General features: G+C 44.3%; 1 protein-coding gene across 3 annotated transcripts in view; it reads right to left on the reverse strand.

The window, feature by feature from the left end:
* LOC147604218 (transcription factor TGA2.2-like) overlaps positions 1-18,160 on the reverse strand; it is a 35,019-nt gene extending 16,859 nt beyond the window's left edge. Inside the window, exons 1-2 of one of the 3 annotated variants that reach the window (XM_086795094.1) lie at positions 17,082-18,043; positions 16,860-17,000 (exon numbers count right to left, since the gene is read on the reverse strand). The gene's annotated coding sequence lies outside the window, so the exon portion shown is untranslated. Of the gene's footprint in view, positions 1-16,859 lie in introns of all 3 variants that reach the window. The other 2 variants (XM_086795092.1, XM_086795093.1) reach the window with 2 other exon arrangements.
* Positions 18,161-20,002: the final 1,842 nt, after the last annotated feature.

A 20,002-nucleotide genomic window follows, 5' to 3' on the forward strand; every position in this document is an offset into this window, starting at 1 on the left:
CCCGAACATTAGGTCCAAGATTCTTAAGGAGTGTCATGATGCCCCTTCTGTTGAACATCCCGAGGTACACAAGACATTAGCTTTAGTGAGACACTTTCTATTGGCCAAAGATGAAAGGGTATGTAGAAGATTATGTCCTCAAGTGTCAAATTTGTCAAGCGAATAAAGTTGAACGCTTTAGGCAGACTCGGAAGTTGAATCCTTTGCAAATCCCAGGTAATAAGTGGAAAAGTATTTCTATGGATTTTATTACCGGATTGCCAAGAACACGTCAAGGCCACGATTCTATTTGGGTTGTGGTAGACCACTTGACAAAGATGGCTAGATTTTTACCTACATGGAAGACTGTTACAGCTACGCAATTAGCAAGGTAGTTTATCGAGCAATTGTTTAGACTGTACGGTTTACCGCATGACATAGTCAGTGATAGGGACTCTAGTTTACAAGTGACTTTTGGAAGCTTGTTTTTGAGAAGTTGGAAACAACTTTGAATCTGAGTTCCTCAGATCATCCCTTATCTGATGGCCAGACTAAAAGGGTGAATCAGACTTTGGAGAACATGGTTCGTGCATATGTCTCCAAAAGACCAGGTTCATGGGAGGATTATCTTCTTATGTTAGAATTTGCATACAATAGTACTAGGAATATGAGTACAAGTTTTAGTCGTTTTATACTTATGTACGAATTTCAACCTAGATCACCTGTTACCGTGGGATTTTCAGGACTTCAGCATGATGCAACATGTACTTTTTTGTAAGACATGCAAGAAATGTTACAAGTTGCGAGAGAATCTATTAGAAGCGCTCAAGACAGAGACAAATTTTATTCTGATAGACATCGTTCACCGAGAGAGTTCTCTCACGAAACGATGGTGTATTTGCAAGTTTCAAAAGATTCCGAGACTTTACGGACTGGTCAATCTCCAAAATTATCCCCTAGATATTGTGGACCATTTCAAGTTAAACACTGGATTGGTTCAATTGCATGAGAGTTCATCAATAGTCATCTCGGCCATCTGGTCGCATTGACCGCCCGACTGCGAAATCCAATACATTCATCTCTGCCATCTGGTCGCAATGACCGCCCGACTGCGAAATCCAATACAGTCATCTAGGCCATCTAGTCGCAATGACCGCCCAACTGCGAAATCCAATACAGTCATGTGGGCCATCTGGCCACCCGATTGCGAAATCCAATATAGTCATGTGAGCCATCTGGTCGCAATGACCGCCCGACTGCGAAGTCCAATATATCTAGCATCGTTGCCATCGTTGCCTCCCATATACAAATCTCATTCTGGCATTGTTGTCGTTCGATGGGTCATCTCGCATCGTTGCCACCCATATACAAATCTTGCTACTTGGGCTATCCAACATCGTTGCCACCCAACTAGAGCATGTCCAAGTAACCATTATAAGCAGAATAATGATCAATTCCAATCCAATATATATAAGCAAAATAATGATCAATTCCAATCCAATATATATACAATGAAGAGGGCTAGAGGCACAATCCCTCCCTCTTGAATCTGTCTTGATCACTAGACATTGATATACCTGTACTTCAAATATATCTGAACCAATCAACTTCCTCATAAGCATGAAGTATATATGAATAGTCCTTGAAGTACTTCTCCAGCATCCATTTCGCATCCAATAGCGAATAATTCTCGAAGTCCAAGAGAAACTTTCTGACCTCTATCTTTCCTCTCTTTCTCACAGAATGAAACACAATATGTTATGGCTTTTCCATCCCTGATGGATCCTTCAATACAAGCTCCTCTGGAGATAACCCTATACATGGTTTCCATAAACTGTCATGGAAGGCATTATATATCCTTCAATGATCTTCTTGGTATCCTGAAGAGGTCCGTCCATATACCATCATTCTTTGGCAATGGGTGCAATAGTCCTACTGGTGTTTGTCGATCAAACATGACCTTCTGACAAACCAAACATTCTCGAATCATAAAGCTCAATGTCTTTCTTATACTAGGCCAATAAAAGGTAGCTCTCCAAAGCTTGAAGTGTAGTCAAGGTGTCTCTATGCCCCATGTAGGAACGAGCATGGCACTCTTCCATTGCCTTGGCCTCAATTCCTTGTGTCACATAACCTGGGTTCGCATGATAAGAAAACCCTACTTGATGACATAAAAAATCACTAAATTTCTATTCTGCAATCTGTTTCAAAACATCTTTGAAATCCTCTTTGGTAGCATAAGGATCCTTCATCAAAGTGAAATCCATATGGTAACCCATAGAAACCACATAGCCCAGGGGTCTCTGAAATAATGCATCTGCTTCCTTGTTCTCTTTGACATTCATAGGCCACATGGCTTGCTTGGTTCAAGCCTGCTCCAATGCAATCTCATAAGGCATCACACTCTACCATAAAAGGCTTTGATAAATCTGGAATAATCAACACTGGTCCTTTGCTAGCATAAAACTTTAATGCTTCAAAGATTCTTTTTCAGCTTTGGCCCACCGAAATCCCGCAGCTTTCCTTGTCAAATCATGTAGTGGACTTGATACCACAGCAAACCACTTGATAAACTTCATGTAGTAAGAGCATAAGCCAAGGAAACTTCAAACTGCATGCACACTAGTCAACTCTGGCCATTCCATAATAGCCTTGACCTTGTCTGGATCCATCCTAACCCCTTCCTTGGACACTATGTGGCCCAAGTAGTGAATTTCTACCAAAAAGAACTCACTCTTCTTGTCGTTCACATATAACTCGTGCTTGCTGAGTTCCTGAAATACCATATCCAAATACTTTCAATGCTCTTTCTCATTCTTTGAATGCACAATAATGTTATCAAAGAAAGTAGCCGCAAACTTTCCATGTTCTCGAAATATTATTTCCATCATTTGGTTGAAAGTAGCCAGAGCATTGATAAGACCAAAAGGCATCACCAAATACTCATTGGCTCTATCCAATCTATATAGGATATCGTCAATCCTAGAAATAGGAAACCTGTTCTTCACAGTGTTCTTGTCAAGAGACCTGTAATCAATACGCATACGCCAAGAACCATCCTTTTTCTGAACCAATAAGATTAGGGAGCAAAAAGATGATGAGCTACGTCTAATCAAACCCTTTTCCAATAGCTCGGTCATTTGCTCCATAATCTCCTCTTGTTGATATTGCTCGAGGAACAATCTTCTTCGAAAGAGTGGGGTTTACCTCCACTCATCCTTCTCGAGAGAATCGACTTCTTGATGGGGATCGGTCTTTAAACTTTTTCTTTTGAGATGGATTCCGGTTGCCGTTCTTTGTCTTGCCGTCCATCCAAGGCATGTACAAGGCCTCAACTTTGCAAAGCCTTGTCTTGAGCTTCTTCCGATGTCTTTGGTCCCTCCATGTAAACTACTTGCATAAGCTTAGGCTGCAACCCATTGACAGAATTACGCATTTCCACTAGTATGGAATGGGGATATAGGAAGTAAACTTCAAAAAAGACAGTTGAAAAGCTGTTAAGGTATGATGCCACATTCTCACCAACTTTCTGCTTTACCTCATCCCATTCCCTTTGCACATCAGCTTCAAAGTTTGGGGGTAAAAACTTCTTGTTGAACAAAGTTTTGAAGTCGCTCCACGTCTTCGGCTTGGTCCCTGCTTGTATTACTTTTAGCCACCAATTCAAGGCGGCATCCTTCAAATGCATACGAACCATGCGAAGCTTCAACTTTTCAGAGTAGTCGTCACCTCCAAAAGAACCATCAAATTGCTCAACAAAGGATAAAGCTTTCTGGATATCCTACTTTCCATGAAAAGCATCAAACTTGACGCTCTTCTCTCCCGGCTTGAAGTCCATCTTGCCGGTCGATGTAATTTCCTTTGCCTTCCTTTCCCTCACCTGTCGTCCCAAAGAAGCTGCATCTGAAAAAAAAAAAAGTCGGCCTAGGAATAGCCTCCTTGTTTTCTCCACAAGAAATAGACCGGGTAGCTCTAGATCCTTCTACAATGGTAACTCCTTTGGCTTGTAGATAAGCTTTGGCAGATTCCACTCCTTCTGCCTCAATGGCTTGTTCTTTGATAAACTCTTCAAATATCTGAGCCCTTCTTTGGTCATGTTCCTTCTTGGTTCTCCAAGCAAGGAATTTTCTAAAAAATCATATGAACTGCTGAAAGTCATGGTACTCTTCTAATGACCCTGGTTCCCATCAAGAATTTTTGTATCAACCTCATGGTTGTTCCTGTCAAAGTGCGCAGCGGAAAGCGTGAGACATAGGCACAGAGAGAAAGAAATGAATCCGCATAAAGATGAAGAAGCAATGATACAAACAGCCCTGTGCAAGGGGTGGTCCCCGTAGGTGAGGGCATGATGAACAACTACTCCCGTAAGGGAGGACCCGGGCCTGGAAGCCCCTGTCAAGGTGAGTACAAATGAGAAGGAGGCAAGCCTTATATAGCCCCAAAATAAGCTGGCCGACTTACTCCAGAAAAGACTCACGCACGACTAGCTAAAATAAACATGTGAAAAATGGGTGGCCAACCCTACAACCAAGGGCTTGAACATGAGGGAAAAATATGGTGCCAGGATAAATCTGGGCGCCCCTGATACAGCATCCTGTTGCCATCCTGCAACACTGAGCAAGTACCCGTGAACATCAACAACAGCTCTCTTTGGTGTTAACTATGGCACTGAGCTCAAGAAAGCTCTCTTGCCAAAACCTGACAACCCCAGCTCGCAAGCTCCCAACCAACCAGTCACGTGTCCATGTGGAACCAACCATCTACAACTCATCATCCAAAGCACAATCTGATGTCAATCATCTGCTTCAAACTGCTGCTCCACTGGTACCTATCTGTATCCAATGAACTTGTACACCTACCTTGCATCCTGTTGCCATCCTGCAACTGAGCAAGTACCTGTGAACATCGACAACAGCTCTCGTCACCAAATGATCTAGCCTGCCTCTGCATGAATGCTGATATCAACCTATACACCAAGCTCCCAAATCAATGCTTATCCTAGGGATGAAAACTCATGTGCCTGTACTCTATAATCCAAAAGGCCAACTGCCTAGGGAATAGGAGTGGCACACGTTGCCAAGTAACCACATCCCCCTCTCAAGGTGAACACCCTGAAAACCTGAAAGAAAACATCTGTACACCAGCAAAACAAGGCTGAACTGGCACAAACTCATAGACCCCTCTTCCACCGAGAAAGGACTAACTATCTTCCACCGAGAAAGGACTAACTATCTTCCACACACACCTCGAGGATCTCAATCCAAGTGTGCACCCATGAGTCTGAAAAAAACCTGGCAAAGCAAAGATTAGCCGAGCAAGAGCTCAAGGCCATGTGGGAAGGCACCATTCCTAGAAAAGAACACCTGCCTCCACTGCCTCCAAACAACGCAGATGAGATGATGCAACAGAAAACGCTGCTGTAACCAGCAAGCAGCTCGTGTACCAAGAAGAAGAAAGGGTGGTAGAGGAAAACGCAGCCATCATGTCAGTACCTCCTCTGGCTGCCCCAGATCTGCAGAAAACGCAGCCATCACAGTTCCTCCTCTGGCCGCCCCAGACCTGCAAAACGCTGCCATTCTTCACCTGTTCACAAGAGCACAAAATGCAGCCATAAGGGTACCTCCTCTAGCCGCCCCAGACCTGCAGAAAACGCAGCCAGTAGGGGCTGCCCTGTACCTCCTCCAGCCGCCCCAGACAAGGCCAAAACGCTCCCTCCTCCTGTGCAACCAGCAGTATCAAAAAACGCACAAATCCTTCTCTCAAAAAAAAACACAACACCTTCTGTAGAAGAGCCTCAACTTGGTGCTCTGATACCATGTCAGAGTGTGCAACGGAAAGCGTGAGACATAGGCACAAAGAGAAAGAAATGAATTTGCACAAAGATGAAGAAGCAATGATACAAACAGCCCTATGCAAGGGGTCGTAAGGGAGGACCCAGGCTTGGAAGCCCCTGTCAAGGTGAGGAGGAGGCAAGCCCCAAAATAAGCTGGCCAACTTGCTCCAAAAAAGACTCACGACTAGCTAAAATAAACATGTGAAAAATGGGTGGCCAACCCTACAACCAAGGGCTTGAACATGAGGGAAAAATATGGTGCTGCCCGGGATAAATCTGGGCACCCCTGATACATAACTTGGGCACACTACCAGGAGATGAATAATGCTAACAGTTCCCTTCATGAGGCCCTTGGTCTTCCTCTGCTCTCTAAAGAGAATGTGGGGGAGAGGGAGAGCTTCAAACCCTGGCAAGCAAACACACACACACACGAGAGAGCAAGACATGAGAGATGGATAGTTGAATTTTCTTCTATCTTCTTCTTCTCTACTCAAACAACATAACATCAAGATAAGAGTACACACTATATGGGTTAGTACTCAACTACTACAACATACAAGGGTCGGTCCATAATGTGAACCCAACTAAATGAGCTGGCACTATAACTATGCCAGTCTCTAGTAATCCAAAATGGCTGTCACACAACCTATCATCCCACTGGCCGCATATCACCCATAATCTCACCAACCATGCCAGTGGTGTAGATGCGGAAGCTATCACCCACGCAGTTCATAAATGTCCACCATAGCACTAGTTGAGCTCGATATCTCAACACTCCCCCTCGAGCTCAGCTCCACACACTGCACTCCAAGTAAGCTCCTAAACTTGTGGAGCTTCTCTGTGTCCAATGCCTTCGTGAAGATGTCAGCCACCTGATCCTCTGTGATGACATATACCAGATCTACATCTCTTGCTAGAACCTTCTCCCTCTCACAAAGTGATAATGCACATCAATGTGCTTCGTTCTAGCATGATATACTGGGTTACTGGCCAACTGTATGCTGCTCATGTTGTCACAATATATGACAACTGCCCTATCCACGGGCTCTCCCATGTCACCAAGTAACTTCTGAAACCAAGCTGCCATAGCAGCACCCCTGTACTTTGCCTCTGTACTCGACAAGACAACTGTTGGCTGCTTGTTATTGCTCCAATTCACAGCAGCACTCCCAAATGAGAACATAAAACCACTGGTAGATCTCTTGTCTGCAATAGCTTTAAGGCCTTGCTTTTTGGCCTTAAAGCTGCTTTTTGAGAAAGCGCCTTTTAGCATTTTGGTCCGGCTTAGTATCCTCTTTCCAATGGTGCCCTTGGCTCGCGGTCAACCCTGTTTGACTTTTTGCTTTTTATTGCTTTTTTGACCAAGAATGGTGCGTTTTCTTAATCAAACCTAATGGACCTTGTCCCCATGTCTTCTTCCACCTGTCTGTGTTGGGGTAAAGGCGTTATGCCCACCCTTATAGTGTGTACAAGCCCATAAGTTATAGTACATAGTACACTTAGTACTTTTAATGTACTAAGTGCACTATGTGTACTAGTGCAATATACATGTGTGATAGGGGAGTCACACACTCATGCTTTTCATGAGTTGACTTATCCCCACAACTCTCTCTCTCTCTCTCCCTTGCTTCTCTGTGTATGTCTCCCATGAATGAACTCTAAACCCTAATTCAGGTTCCTTCTCCCATCAACTGGTATCAGAGCTTCGATTGAATGTGGTGAGGCGCCTACATCAACTGGTCGTGCTGAATTCTGGTCGCCTTTCTCTGCCCAGCCAACCAGCGTGGGCTGCCCAACAGCCACGAGGTCTGGCCAAGCTTGGCGCAAGAGGGAGGGCCATCGCTGGTGAGAAGCGTCATCAGCACAGTCGACTACTTAGGCTTGCAGCAAGGGACCTGGACACAAAAAAGCGTCGACTTGAGGCGTGTAGAAGGCGCCAGCGCTAAATGAGCGAAGGACGACTTGACACAAGGCGTGTAGCGTCGGCTGGTCCAAATAGCGAGCGAAGGCACTAGGCGGGTTCTGTGCAACAAATAGCGTCGAGCGTGGAGGCGAGCGAGTAGCGAAGGCTGCTGGTTAGTCGTCGGCTGGTACACGTAGGCGAATATAAGCGAAGGTCGCTGTGCATTAAGCTGGTGAAGCGTGGAGTTCCAGCGCACGCACTTGGCGCCAGGCGCTCAGCAGCGAGCGAACCAGGCAAACACCAGGCGGAGCGATGGCGTGGCAGCTGGTAGGCAGGCGAGCATAGAAGAACGCCGTGCATTCAGCTGGTAGGCAGGCGAACAAGAAAAAACGCCAAGCATTCAACAGGCGCTCAGCCCCACGTCACCTGCTGAGGAGAAAACGTAACCCGTTCCGTAAATCTGCAGCGCAGCCAACTCCATCAACACAAGCAGAATCAGTTTTGCCTCCCCCTTTCTGCATCAGTTTCCTGCAACAAAATTCAGAAATCAAGGTATTTGCCTCAATTTTTTTTTTGGGGATTTGCAATTGAGCAGGTGCAATCATTAATTGAGCGAATACAGGCGCCGAATTGCTCAATTTTTGAGCAAAATTGGCAAAATTGGGTGACATTGGTCACAATCAGGATCGATTTGCAGGAAATTGGTCAAATCAGGATCAATTTGCAGGAAATTGGATGTCGAAATTTGGGGCTTTTGATGTAATTGTGCAATTAAGCACTCATACATGCTGTATGATGTGAAAAATCGCACATTTGGGCAAAATTGCAGCAAATTGCAGTGCAAATCAAGGAGCTTTTGTGCCGATTTGGTTGATTTGCATGCAGGCAATCGCATTTGATGCTATGTATAATGTGTTGATGCCTTACAAGCACTCAATGTGCCTGTAAATCAAGGGGCTTTCATGTATTTGATGTATATGTGGCCAGGGGGAAGCATCGTGAACACTCTGGATGCCTTCATGTGCGCCAATGTACCATGCATGATCAGAAATTGATCTCAAATCAAGGGGCTTTTCAAGTTTGTATGCTTGTTGAGCTTGGCAAAGCAGCAGGCAAGACATTTATGTCTTGAATCCTCAGAAATCAGCTTGCAGTCAAGGGGCTTTTGCCCAATTTCTGTTCGGGACTGTTTTATGCAGTGTACAGGACTGTAAAAGTCTGATTTTCACTCATTTGGACAGCCAGGAGAGCATTTATTGCTATTGTACCTGCTGGTACAGATTTGGCACAGCTTTGTGCATGTTTTGGCATGGCTGTACACTGTTTTGAGTGATCAAAAGGTTCAAATTCAGCTGCTGAAATTGCCGGTACAGGTTTGGTACATCATTTGTAAGCAATTAGTACTGTTGTACAGTACTTTGGAAGGGCAAAAGAGCACATTTAAGGTGCTGTCCAAAATCTGCAGCAACCAGATTTTGGTGTTTTCATCACAAAAAGTGGGAGAAAAGTTGCATTCTTGCTTCCGCAGTGGGAGATAAAGCTTGGGAGAACATTTGTGAGCACTTTGTGTGCTTTGGGTGCAGTGTTTGCACATCTTTTGGTGCAGTGTTTGCACATTTGCAGGGAGTCAGGCATTACAGGTTGCATTTTGCTATGGCAACCACAGGTGAGAGCTCTTCATTGCTTCACATCAAGAAGCTTGAAGGCTCGCATAACTATGATATTTGGCAAACCCAGTGCTACAATGTGTTGCTCCAGAAAAAGCAGCACAAGCCTATCAAAGAAAGGGGTGTGATGCCCGCTTCTCTTACAGCTGAAGAGTGGGAAGATATGGATGAGCTGGCAAGATCTACTATCATGTTGTCTGTGTCAGACTCATTACTTTTCAGCATTCGTGAAGAGAAGACAGCTTGGGGAATGTGGCAGAGATTGCAGGACTTGTATGCCCAACAAAGTGCCTCAAGCAAAGTGTATTGGTTGAAGAAACTCATAGGCCTTCAGATGAAGGAAGGGGCGTCTATGACAGCCCATTTAAATGAGTTTAATGGTATTGTCAGCCAGGTCATCAATCAAAAGTTGGCAATGGACGATGAGTTCAAAGCCACCTTTTTGTTATGCACTTTGCCAGAGAGTTGGGACACATTCAGGACAGCCACTAGCAATTCGAATGCTATGCTGTCATATGCAGATGTTGAGGGTGCTCTTCTTCAAGAAGAGATGAACAGGAAAAACAACTCTGTTGGAAAGTCCAATGCAATGAATGCACGTGGGAGATCCCAACAAAGGGGGAAAAGCCAAGAAAGGGGAAGGAGCAAGTCTCGCTCCAAAAAGGATTTGGAATGCCATTATTGTGGCAAAAAGGGACACATCAAAAAGCAATGCTACAAATGGAAAAATGATCAAAAGGAAAAGGGAAAAGGCAAAGACAAAGAGAAGGATGAAGCCAAAGATGTAAAGCCAAAGGGCAAAAGTGGAGTCAAGATTGAAGAAATCAATGTGTCACATGCAGGTGGCAGTGAGGATGAGGTCCTCTTTACGTCTTCACTTGATGCCCATTCACTTCTTACAGGTGGTCATGGTATGCACTCATGGATCATTGATTCAGGTGCCTCCTTTCATGTCACAGGTTGCAGAGACTTGTTTGTCAGGTACACTGCTGGCAATGAAGGAGTGGTTTATTTGGGTGATAACCATGCATGCAAGATTCTTGGCAGAGGTGATGTGAGGCTTGTATTTTCAGATGGCTCACAGCTTATGCTCCATGATGTCAGGCATGTGCCTGAGATCAAGAAGAATTTGCTTTCTACTGGACAGCTTGATGATGCTGATTATGTTACCACATTTGGTAGTGGAAAGTGGAAGATTAGTAAGGGCTCACTGGTTGTTGCCAGAGGCTCTAAAGTGGACACTCTTTACTTTATGCATGCAGGTGTTTGTCACCATGCTAATGTAAATGCAACCGAGCTGCCGGAAATTTCTATGTGGCATAGCCGGTTGGGACACATGAGTGTCAAGGGAATGGAGCAATTGTCTCGTTTGGGTTACTTGCCTTCTCTAAAGTTTTCAAGTTTTCAGTTTTGTGAGCATTGTATATATGGTAGGCAACTACAGTGCCCCCACAAGAAAGCTCTTGGACAGAAAGATGCTCAGTTAGAGCTTGTGCATACAGATGTATGTGAGATGCCTCAGCTTTCTTTGGGAGGGGCAAAATATTTTGTGTCTTTCATTGATGATGCCACACGCAAGGTGTGGGTTTATCCTCTTCGTTTGAAGAGTGATACATTCTCAGTGTTTGAGAAGTTTGTTGCTCTTGTTGAGAATCAAACTGGCAAAACACTGAAGGCTTTGCGTTCCGACAATGGTGGAGAGTATATGTCCAAACAGTTTCAGGACTTTTGTGATGCTAAAGGCATCAAGAGGGAGCTCTCTACTCCTTATGATCCTCCACAAAACGGGACAGCAGAGAGGATGAACAGGACCATACAGGAGAAGGTCCGTTCTATGTTGTCACATGCTGCATTACCTCATGGTTTTTGGGCTGAAGCTGTTATGACAGCCGTTCACCTTATAAACAGGTCACCTAACACGAGGCTTGGTGGGAAAGTGCCAGAAGAAGTATGGACAGGGAAGCCTCCGTCATACAAGCACTTGAGAGTATTTGGTTGCGTTGCGTACGTGCACATACGCAGGGAAATGCGCACCAAACTTGATCCTAAGTCTCATAAATGCATATTCCTAGGATATGGTGACAGAGGTGAAATGGGGTATAGACTTTGGGATCCCATAAATAGAAAGATCATACGCAGCAATGATGTCATTTTTGATGAAACATGCATGTATAAGGAGCCTGCAAGGCAACAGGAGCCTGGCAGAGTCATCTTTGATGATGATGGACATCATGGACAACAACAAAGGGCTGTAAATCAGCCATTACAGCAGGAAAACCAGCCCTTAAATGGTGCTGAAAATGGTCCAAATGGACAGCCAGATATGGCAGAAGATATCCCTATGGATATACCACAGTTGGAGGATATACCGGGCATGATTTTTCAGCCTTATGGCATGGAACAGGAGCCACCAATGGGTGATATGCAGGCTGGACAGCAACCTGCAAATGATGGTCATTGGGTACGGAGGTCCACTAGACCCTCCAGAGTCCCTGACAGGTTTGTTCCAGGGGTTGACTACTTGATGCTCACTGACTGTGGGGAGCCCTCATGTTATAAAGAGGCTTTACAGAGGGCAGACAAGGCTCTTTGGGAGCGTGCCATGAAGTCAGAGATGGATTCTCTGCATAAAAATGGAACTTGGAAGTTGGTGCCTTTGCCTGCAGGCAAGAAGGTTTTGCCATGCAAGTGGGTATACAGGCTCAAAGTTGCATCAGATGCAAAGCCAAGATACAAAGCCAGGTTAGTGGCTAAGGGCTTCAAGCAGGAATATGGTGTGGACTTTGATGAGATCTTCTCTCCAGTGGTCAAAATGACCACACTTAGAGCTGTGTTAGCTTTGGTTGCACATGATGATCTGGACTTGATTCAGATGGATGTGAAGACTGCTTTTCTTCACGGTGATCTCCATGAGGAGATATATATGCAGCAGCCAGAGGGTTATGCAGTAAGTGGAAAGGAGAAGCTTGTATGCAAGCTGAAAAAGAGTCTTTATGGGCTCAAACAGGCACCAAGAGAATGGTATCATAAATTTGATACATTCATGAAATCTCAGAAATTCAGGAGAAGTGACATAGATCACTGCTTGTACACCAAGAAAGCTTTGGATGGCAGTCTATTGATTCTCATTTTGTATGTTGATGATATGTTGATTGCCGGGAAATCTCGTAAAGAGATGGATGCCTTGAAGCAAAGGCTGCATCAAACCTTTGATATGAAGGATTTGGGTGATGCAAATCACATCTTGGGTATGCGGATACTTCGGGACAGAAATCAGCATGTGTTGTATTTGTCTCAGAAGGAATACATTGGCAAAGTTTTGCAGAGGTTCAATATGGACGGGGGGAAGAAGGCTAGTACTCCTTTGCCTCCATATGTGAAACTCAGTGCTATGGACAGCCCACAGTCAGATAGAGACAGGGCTGATATGGCCAAAATTCCGTATGCTTCAGCTTGTGGCAGTCTCATGTATGCCATGGTTGCTACTAGGCCGGACATTGCATTTGCAGTGGGAGTGGTTTCTAGATACATGGCCAACCCTGGCAAGAAGCATTGGGAAGCAGTGAAAGGTGTCATGAGATACCTGAAGGGCACACAGGATTTGTGCATTTGCTTTGGCAAACAGGATGCATTAGTGCATGGTTACACGGATTCGGATTATGCCGGTCATCCAGATAACCGGAAGTCTACTACCGGTTATGTATTTACATTCACAGGAGGTGCTGTGTCATGGATATCCAGGATGCAGAAGTGCACTGCCTTATCTACTACAGAGGCCGAGTATATTGCAGCCACAGAGGCTTGCAAGGAGGCATTATGGCTATCTCGGTTAGTGGTTGATTTGGGCTATACAGGGGATATTCCATTGTTGCATTGTGACAGTCAGAGTGCCATTCAGTTGGCAAAGAACCCTGTTTTTCATGCAAAGACGAAGCATGTGGATGTGAAGTATCACTTCATCAGAGAGGTGATAGAGAACAAGCAAATTCAGCTTGTTAAGATTCACACGGATGACAACCCGGCTGATCTGTTGACAAAGAGTTTGCCTCCGGAGCGGTTTGCTCATTGCAGACACTTGATGGGCATTGGATGAGGCCAGTTTTCAGCCTTGATATGGCCTTGTATATTATCATGTACATGCTGATTTTTTCTTTTCCTTTCCTTAAGGGCACTTTGCCTTTAAGTGGGAGGTTGTTGGGGTAAAGGCGTTATGCCCACCCTTATAGTGTGTACAAGCCCATAAGTTATAGTACATAGTACACTTAGTACTTTTAATGTACTAAGTGCACTATGTGTACTAGTGCAATATACATGTGTGATAGGGGAGTCACACACTCATGCTTTTCATGAGTTGACTTATCCCCACAACTCTCTCTCTCTCTCTCCCTTGCTTCTCTGTGTATGTCTCCCATGAATGAACTCTAAACCCTAATTCAGGTTTCTCCCCATCAGTCTAGTGTCCGGGCATGGGTTTCATCATGTGAAATAGAGCTAGGAGGGCCAAAAGTTACACATACCGCCACAGAGCTACCCTCGTGGGCCTCGAGACTGCTGTCGGCCTCGACTGCATGAAGCAAGTGCACGTCTGCACTAGATCCAGGCTCCTAGGCATAGAGCTCTCGCATAACCTCGCGAGACTCTGACCGACTGACCCTAGGCACCCTTGTATAGGCTCTTGGCCGGTCATTTGGTGTCCACACATGGGTGCCCGCCTGTCAGTCCATCCCTAGCCCAGCTCGCCAATCTGCCTGCTTAGCTCCAAGCTACCCCAGGCCTCGATACTGCACACGGTAGATACACTCTGTGCACATGACAACAGACAGGGAAGGTTGGAAAGTTATCCCCTAGATACTATGGACCTTTCCAGAAAAGATCAAAGAGGTATCCTATAAACTAGAACTCCCTCAGAATATGAAAGTTCGTCCAATCTTTCATGTCAATAGACTGAAAGAGGAGATGATGTCAAAAGACTCAAAGAGATGCTGGGAGCTGAGGATAACGTCATGACTCCTCAGGAGCTTGTTGAGGTTGAGGACTTGTCCTATGTTCCACATGAATCGGAAGCGGTGATGGGTTTCAAGGAAAGACAACTTAGAAATAAGTTGATCCCTAAGTATACAATTAAGTGGAAACATAGGGCAGAGAAGGACTCGACTTAGTAGATAGTTGCTAGTATACAACATAGGTTCCCCGGTTTTCTTGCTTAGAAAGATTTTGTTTCCAAGTGTGGAAATGTCTGAGGAGGGAAAGTATGTTATGTACCTAGAGCTAATCCTCACATTAGCGGGCCTAATCCAACAAGGTTAGGGGACCCTGGGATTAGGAGATAGCAAGTAGATACAAAGGGCTAAGGTTCAGAATTAATAAAATTTGGCTACTTGCTAATATAGCAAGTTAGCTATTTATGGCAGCAATTATCACTATATAAGTGATGCCTTGGGTTATTATTGTATAGTCAATCGTGCGGAGCACTTATGATGGGTCTGTGCCTGGGACAGAGTTTCTACTCTTGCCATGGACACCGCAGATCGCAGATAGTCTTTCCAAGGGCCCCTTGTGGGCAGGCATTGGTGGTATGGGACGCTTGTGTTAACTGGCATGTATCTGCGAGGTGGAACCTTAGCCCCTGGCTCAGGGGTGGAATCTTGATTGAAGTACCGATCCTACGATTGGGTGGTGAGCTTGCATGCACCCCTTTCATTTTGTTTTCTCTTATCTTGTTTGGACTGTGTATAGGAGATCTTGGTTAGAAAGGCCTAGGAGGCCTTTTACAAGTAGGAGTTACCTAAACGTTTTCACATTGCACCACATCATGCTATTGATTTGTCGATTTCCACAAAGCTATTGGCAAGAGCTCAAATGATCAGTATACCAAGGCAACTGGAGGTAGAAGAGGTGGTAATCTGGGCCACTATGACACTACATTAACTAGTCACCCAGCATTGGCAATTTGGCAGAGCGCGCACAACTCACAACCTTTGAGAGGAAATACAAAGCACTAACAAGGTGAAACAGGGCACCCACTCTCCACTACACCCTTTGGACTCTGAAAAGATTTGCTGGCTGTTTCTGTTAATTCTTTTGCTATAGGGGCAAAGATGGTAGTCTTCGTCCCTTTTTCTACATGGAAGAGGGATCTGCAGCACCATTCAGATCCTTGGTAAGACCAGGGTTAACATCTTCCACACTAACCCAGGTTAACTGCACACAGTGAGCCAGTTGAGAGCGTACCAGTATACACATACTTAAATGTCCTTTTCTTAGGCCAAAATTACAATACCAGCTTCCACATTATGCTGAATTGGAATCATGCGTCATTGGCTTCCCTTGAGAATAAGTTCATTTTCAATAAGTCCAAACCAAGGCACTCCTTTGTGCTTCCTTGTCTATCCAACAGTCATGTATCATGCACCCTATTGCACTCTAAACCTCCCTGAACTACAGTTGTACAAAATGCAACTCATCCGTCAAATTTATCCTAGCTAAATTTGCAGCTTCTCCAATGTGCACATTGAAGAATCATTTCTGCTGATTACAAACATTCCAAGAATTGATCACATGCAAAGGACAGACAAGGTCAGACGGAGACAGCCATGCCTTGCCTATGCATGCACCTGCTCAAAAAATGCTGTCTGTTGGTATGCATGGACCACACCGACCAGACCACATGTTGAATAACATCTCGTAAACTTTCAAGTTTCAACGCACATTCCAGATACACGTGACTAAAGGCAGCCAAATTAGCAAGCAGAAATGAAACAGAGTTACCAAAGATGAGTTTTGACATCTCTACATTGATGGACTTGGAGCATGCTCCCATTCTAAATGAGTCTATACAAAGACCACTTTCTCAAACTGCCCACGTGGAGCTTTATGGAGATGCCACAATACATGAGGGTTCGCTTACCACAAGCACTGAGAAAATGGTCTTTGTATAGACTCAAAAAGAATGGGGCAGCTCCATGTTTCATTATGCACTAGTTGCACGTAGAGGCGGGCCGAGAAATAGAGAGCATGGATATATGGAGAGAAATGACCATGGTGTAATGATAGAGCTACAGTTTGCAAACTTTGAGCTATATTAGAAAGAATTGAGATATCAAAATATCAGGTCCAAGAAGAAACCAGCTGGGAGAGGCGTGAGCTACAACAGCACTGAGAAAGTATAATACAATTCGCCTACACAGACTATGTATAATGATGATGTGTAATACACACTTGACAAACTGCATGCAGCAGTAATGTACGGCCAAACCATGGTGAACCATAGTGCACGGCATTAAATACTGAACAGAAAGCATGCATTCAGTACTGGACAAAATAGCATAATGTTCGGATGTATGAGCATGTGCAGAAAGAACCCCAATGTACGACACCAACTGCATACAGTACCTATGTACAACTTAGACGGCAAGGCCATGACAGCATTCAACATGTATATGACTTATATATCAAAATTGCACGACGGGAGACTTACATGTACTGTAACAAGGATGCTGTGGAGAAGCTTTGCATGCTACGGCCAAGCTATGCCAAGGGCATGCGCTCCTCCTGATTCACAGTGGTCGCTTGCCATTGCCTTCCTTCACCGTATCCGCCAAAGGGAAGTTATTTTGTCCTGATGTAAAATTCTTCAAAAGTAAAAGATCTTGTTTTCCTGCTTCAAGAAGATGGACTTCAAATCAATACAGAATGTGACCTCCTCTGGTGTTGTAGAAAAGCTGCTGCTGATTGGAAGCTGGTGGATCTCGGAACTATGAAAAGGGGAATTCTTGCTCATTACCGACACTATAGAGTATAAGAACACTCGTGTGTGTGTGTGTGTGTGTGTGTGTGTGTGTGTGTGTGTGTCTCTCTCTCTCTCTCTCTCTCTCTCTCTCTCTCTCTCTCTCTCTGTGACAGAGATCCGTTCAAGAGAAGGGACTCGCTATGGCTTGCGTAGAGAAGCAAAAGGCCAGGTGTGGGGAGGAGGAGGCTAAGGTATCACCAGAATGCAAAAGTATTCTTGTGATTGTAATAGATCTAAGTCAAACCGAAAGGCGGGTGCTGATGATGACGCTGTAGGTAGTAGCAGTAGGTAGGTGAAAACGGGTCAAACGACAAAAGCTGGCAAATTGCCATTAGGAGTCTCGGAAGGAAACCCAGACGAAGCTTCCCCATGAGACTCATGGGGTAAGCTTCCAGAAGGATGAGAAGGGTTAATAGACTGCAGTATAGATGTAGAAGAAGGTGGAGAAGGGGTTTTCTCTAAGCCTTTCTACTAGCTTTTCAAGAGGTCTGAGGCACCATAGAATTGGGCTTTACTGGAAGAGGTGAGTTTAAGGATGACTGTGTAGAGAGAGAGAGAGAGAGAGAGAGAGAGGGGGGGGGGTGGAAAAATAGTCAAAATTGGGCCTCCTGATTCGTGCCTGTGGAGAAGAAAATGGATGAAAACACACACACACTTTCTCTCTCTAGACTCTGTGTTTGTGTGTGTCCCCCATGTGGGTCTCTGCTGTTCCTAGGAACACAACCGCCGCAATCACAGTGACACACACACGTATGCACTACAAAAATGGGGCCAGCGTCCCACTAGTTAGAAAAATGGCGGTGTCGAGGGGCCGCTGTTGCTGGTGAAAAGGAGAACACACGTGATTTTCTCAATTCACATATTTATAGAAAGGGGAATTCTGTGACAGACACCCGCGAGCTTGCTTGCTACGCAGGGAAAACAAAGCTCCAGAAAATATATCACAATCACACCAAGTGCAGTAAAAGCAAAAGAACCGGAGCAGGAGCGGGAGAGAGAGAGAGAGAGAGAGAGAGAGAGAGAGAGAGACTTGAAAACTTCAAAAGGACGGTCATGTCACATCTACTTTATCAAACAATATCAACTCCATATATATTTATACAAAAGCAAGCAAAGGCCTAGCTAGCTATTATTATAAAGCCTGGTATTATAAATTGAACCAAGATGCCACCCAAGAACGTTAAATGATTGGCAAACTGAACATGCAGCACAATTCAATTTGGACTCTGGACTCTGCCTACATAACCATAGCATTTAGGTTAGGGTGATAACATACATGTAACATAGTATACCGTGGTAACAGACATAGTACCGCTCACAACAAAGCCTCTTAAGGCAAGTTGGTGCCTCTTGGGCTGCTTTAGCCGCCCGACAGCACCCTCGCCTCTCAAAAGGGAGGTAGAGGGTTCGAATCTACCCTTGTGGCATATGTAATTCAATACCTTCTCGCTTCTAACCCCAAAAAAAAAAAAACCAAAGCAAGCGCATTTATGACCCGCTCTTGTTCACCATCTCTTCTCTATATTATCTTAAGGAAGAGTTTCACAAAGCTGCCACATAGCAAGAATTTGGAGGTTCGAGAAAGGGAGGAGGAGGTTTGGGTAGTGGAGTCTCGAAAGACGTGCAAAGCACGGGTTGTCCACTAGTATCCATTGAGGACTCGTCGAAACCTTTCTTATGCAAGACAAATGGCATGTTGCACTAGCTTGGTTACCCAAGCATTGAAGGATTGTCCACATGATGGCGCAATCTAAGGGTTGGATCAACCCTTCCATTAGAGCATGCCCTCTGCAATTCACACATGGATATTGAAAAACACCAAAGAAGAGGCTTGACTCTTGCAAATTGGCTTTGAACTTCAAGTGAGAATAAAGAGTGAAAATACACCCACTCATCCACTAAAGACATGTTAAACATGCCTAAGTTTTTTACCCCCTCGGGCTCATTGCATGTTTTATTTAACAATGCCACTTATCTAGGTGTTGCTCATTGACAAAATCTAGTGTCAAGTGGTAAATTTTGTCTAGTGTGTGCATTCGAACACACATCCCAATGATACTAACTCCAGCTACTACACTACCATGTCACTATGTGCCTAGTTGCAAGAAGTTGTATGTAACAATTTGTTGTAGAACAATACCTATAATATTATTCTACCACACTTATCTAATGTAACATTAAGGACTTCACCAATCACAAATTCACCTAATGATTTAGCATGTAGTCATTTCTTTTAGTTATGAGGCATCCCAAATATCAACCATTGCCCACCACCACTCATAACTCTCTCTCTCTCTCTCTCTCTCTCTCTCTCTCTCTCTCTCTCTCTCTCTCTCTCTCTCTCAAACACCACAAGATCTCTCATATGCCTATGTCCTTCACACTTCTACTTGAAAACCTAGCTGGTCGAGGGTGGATCAAAAGCAAATGCACAAAGTCATGATTGGATAGCTGAAATAATAAACACTTAATTAAGATTAGCTTATAAGATATAATAAAAACTTAAACCAAAAGCACTATATTCACAATAACTTCCTTGATACAAGAGCTACCAAGTACATCAAATTATAGCCATGAGTAGAGGCTTCTAGATCCCACATAAATCTACTCACAAGAAGTATGTGACTAGTGCAAACCATGTGACTCTATACAATACATGTGACAGGCACAAAACATGTGTCTAGCCCATGTGACTCATAAATGCATTTTCATCACCTATTACATGTAACATTAAATCTTTATGCAAATGAACTATAAAATGATATGCATTTGGGAGAACCCTTGCCTTCCCTTAATCAACAAAAAGAGGACACTTGCCTAACCCTCAAAAT

This window comes from Cibotium barometz, chromosome 62 (assembly GCF_041138505.1).
Source record: "Cibotium barometz isolate CiBa-2024 chromosome 62, ASM4113850v1, whole genome shotgun sequence".
Taxonomy (NCBI): domain Eukaryota; kingdom Viridiplantae; phylum Streptophyta; class Polypodiopsida; order Cyatheales; family Cibotiaceae; genus Cibotium; species Cibotium barometz.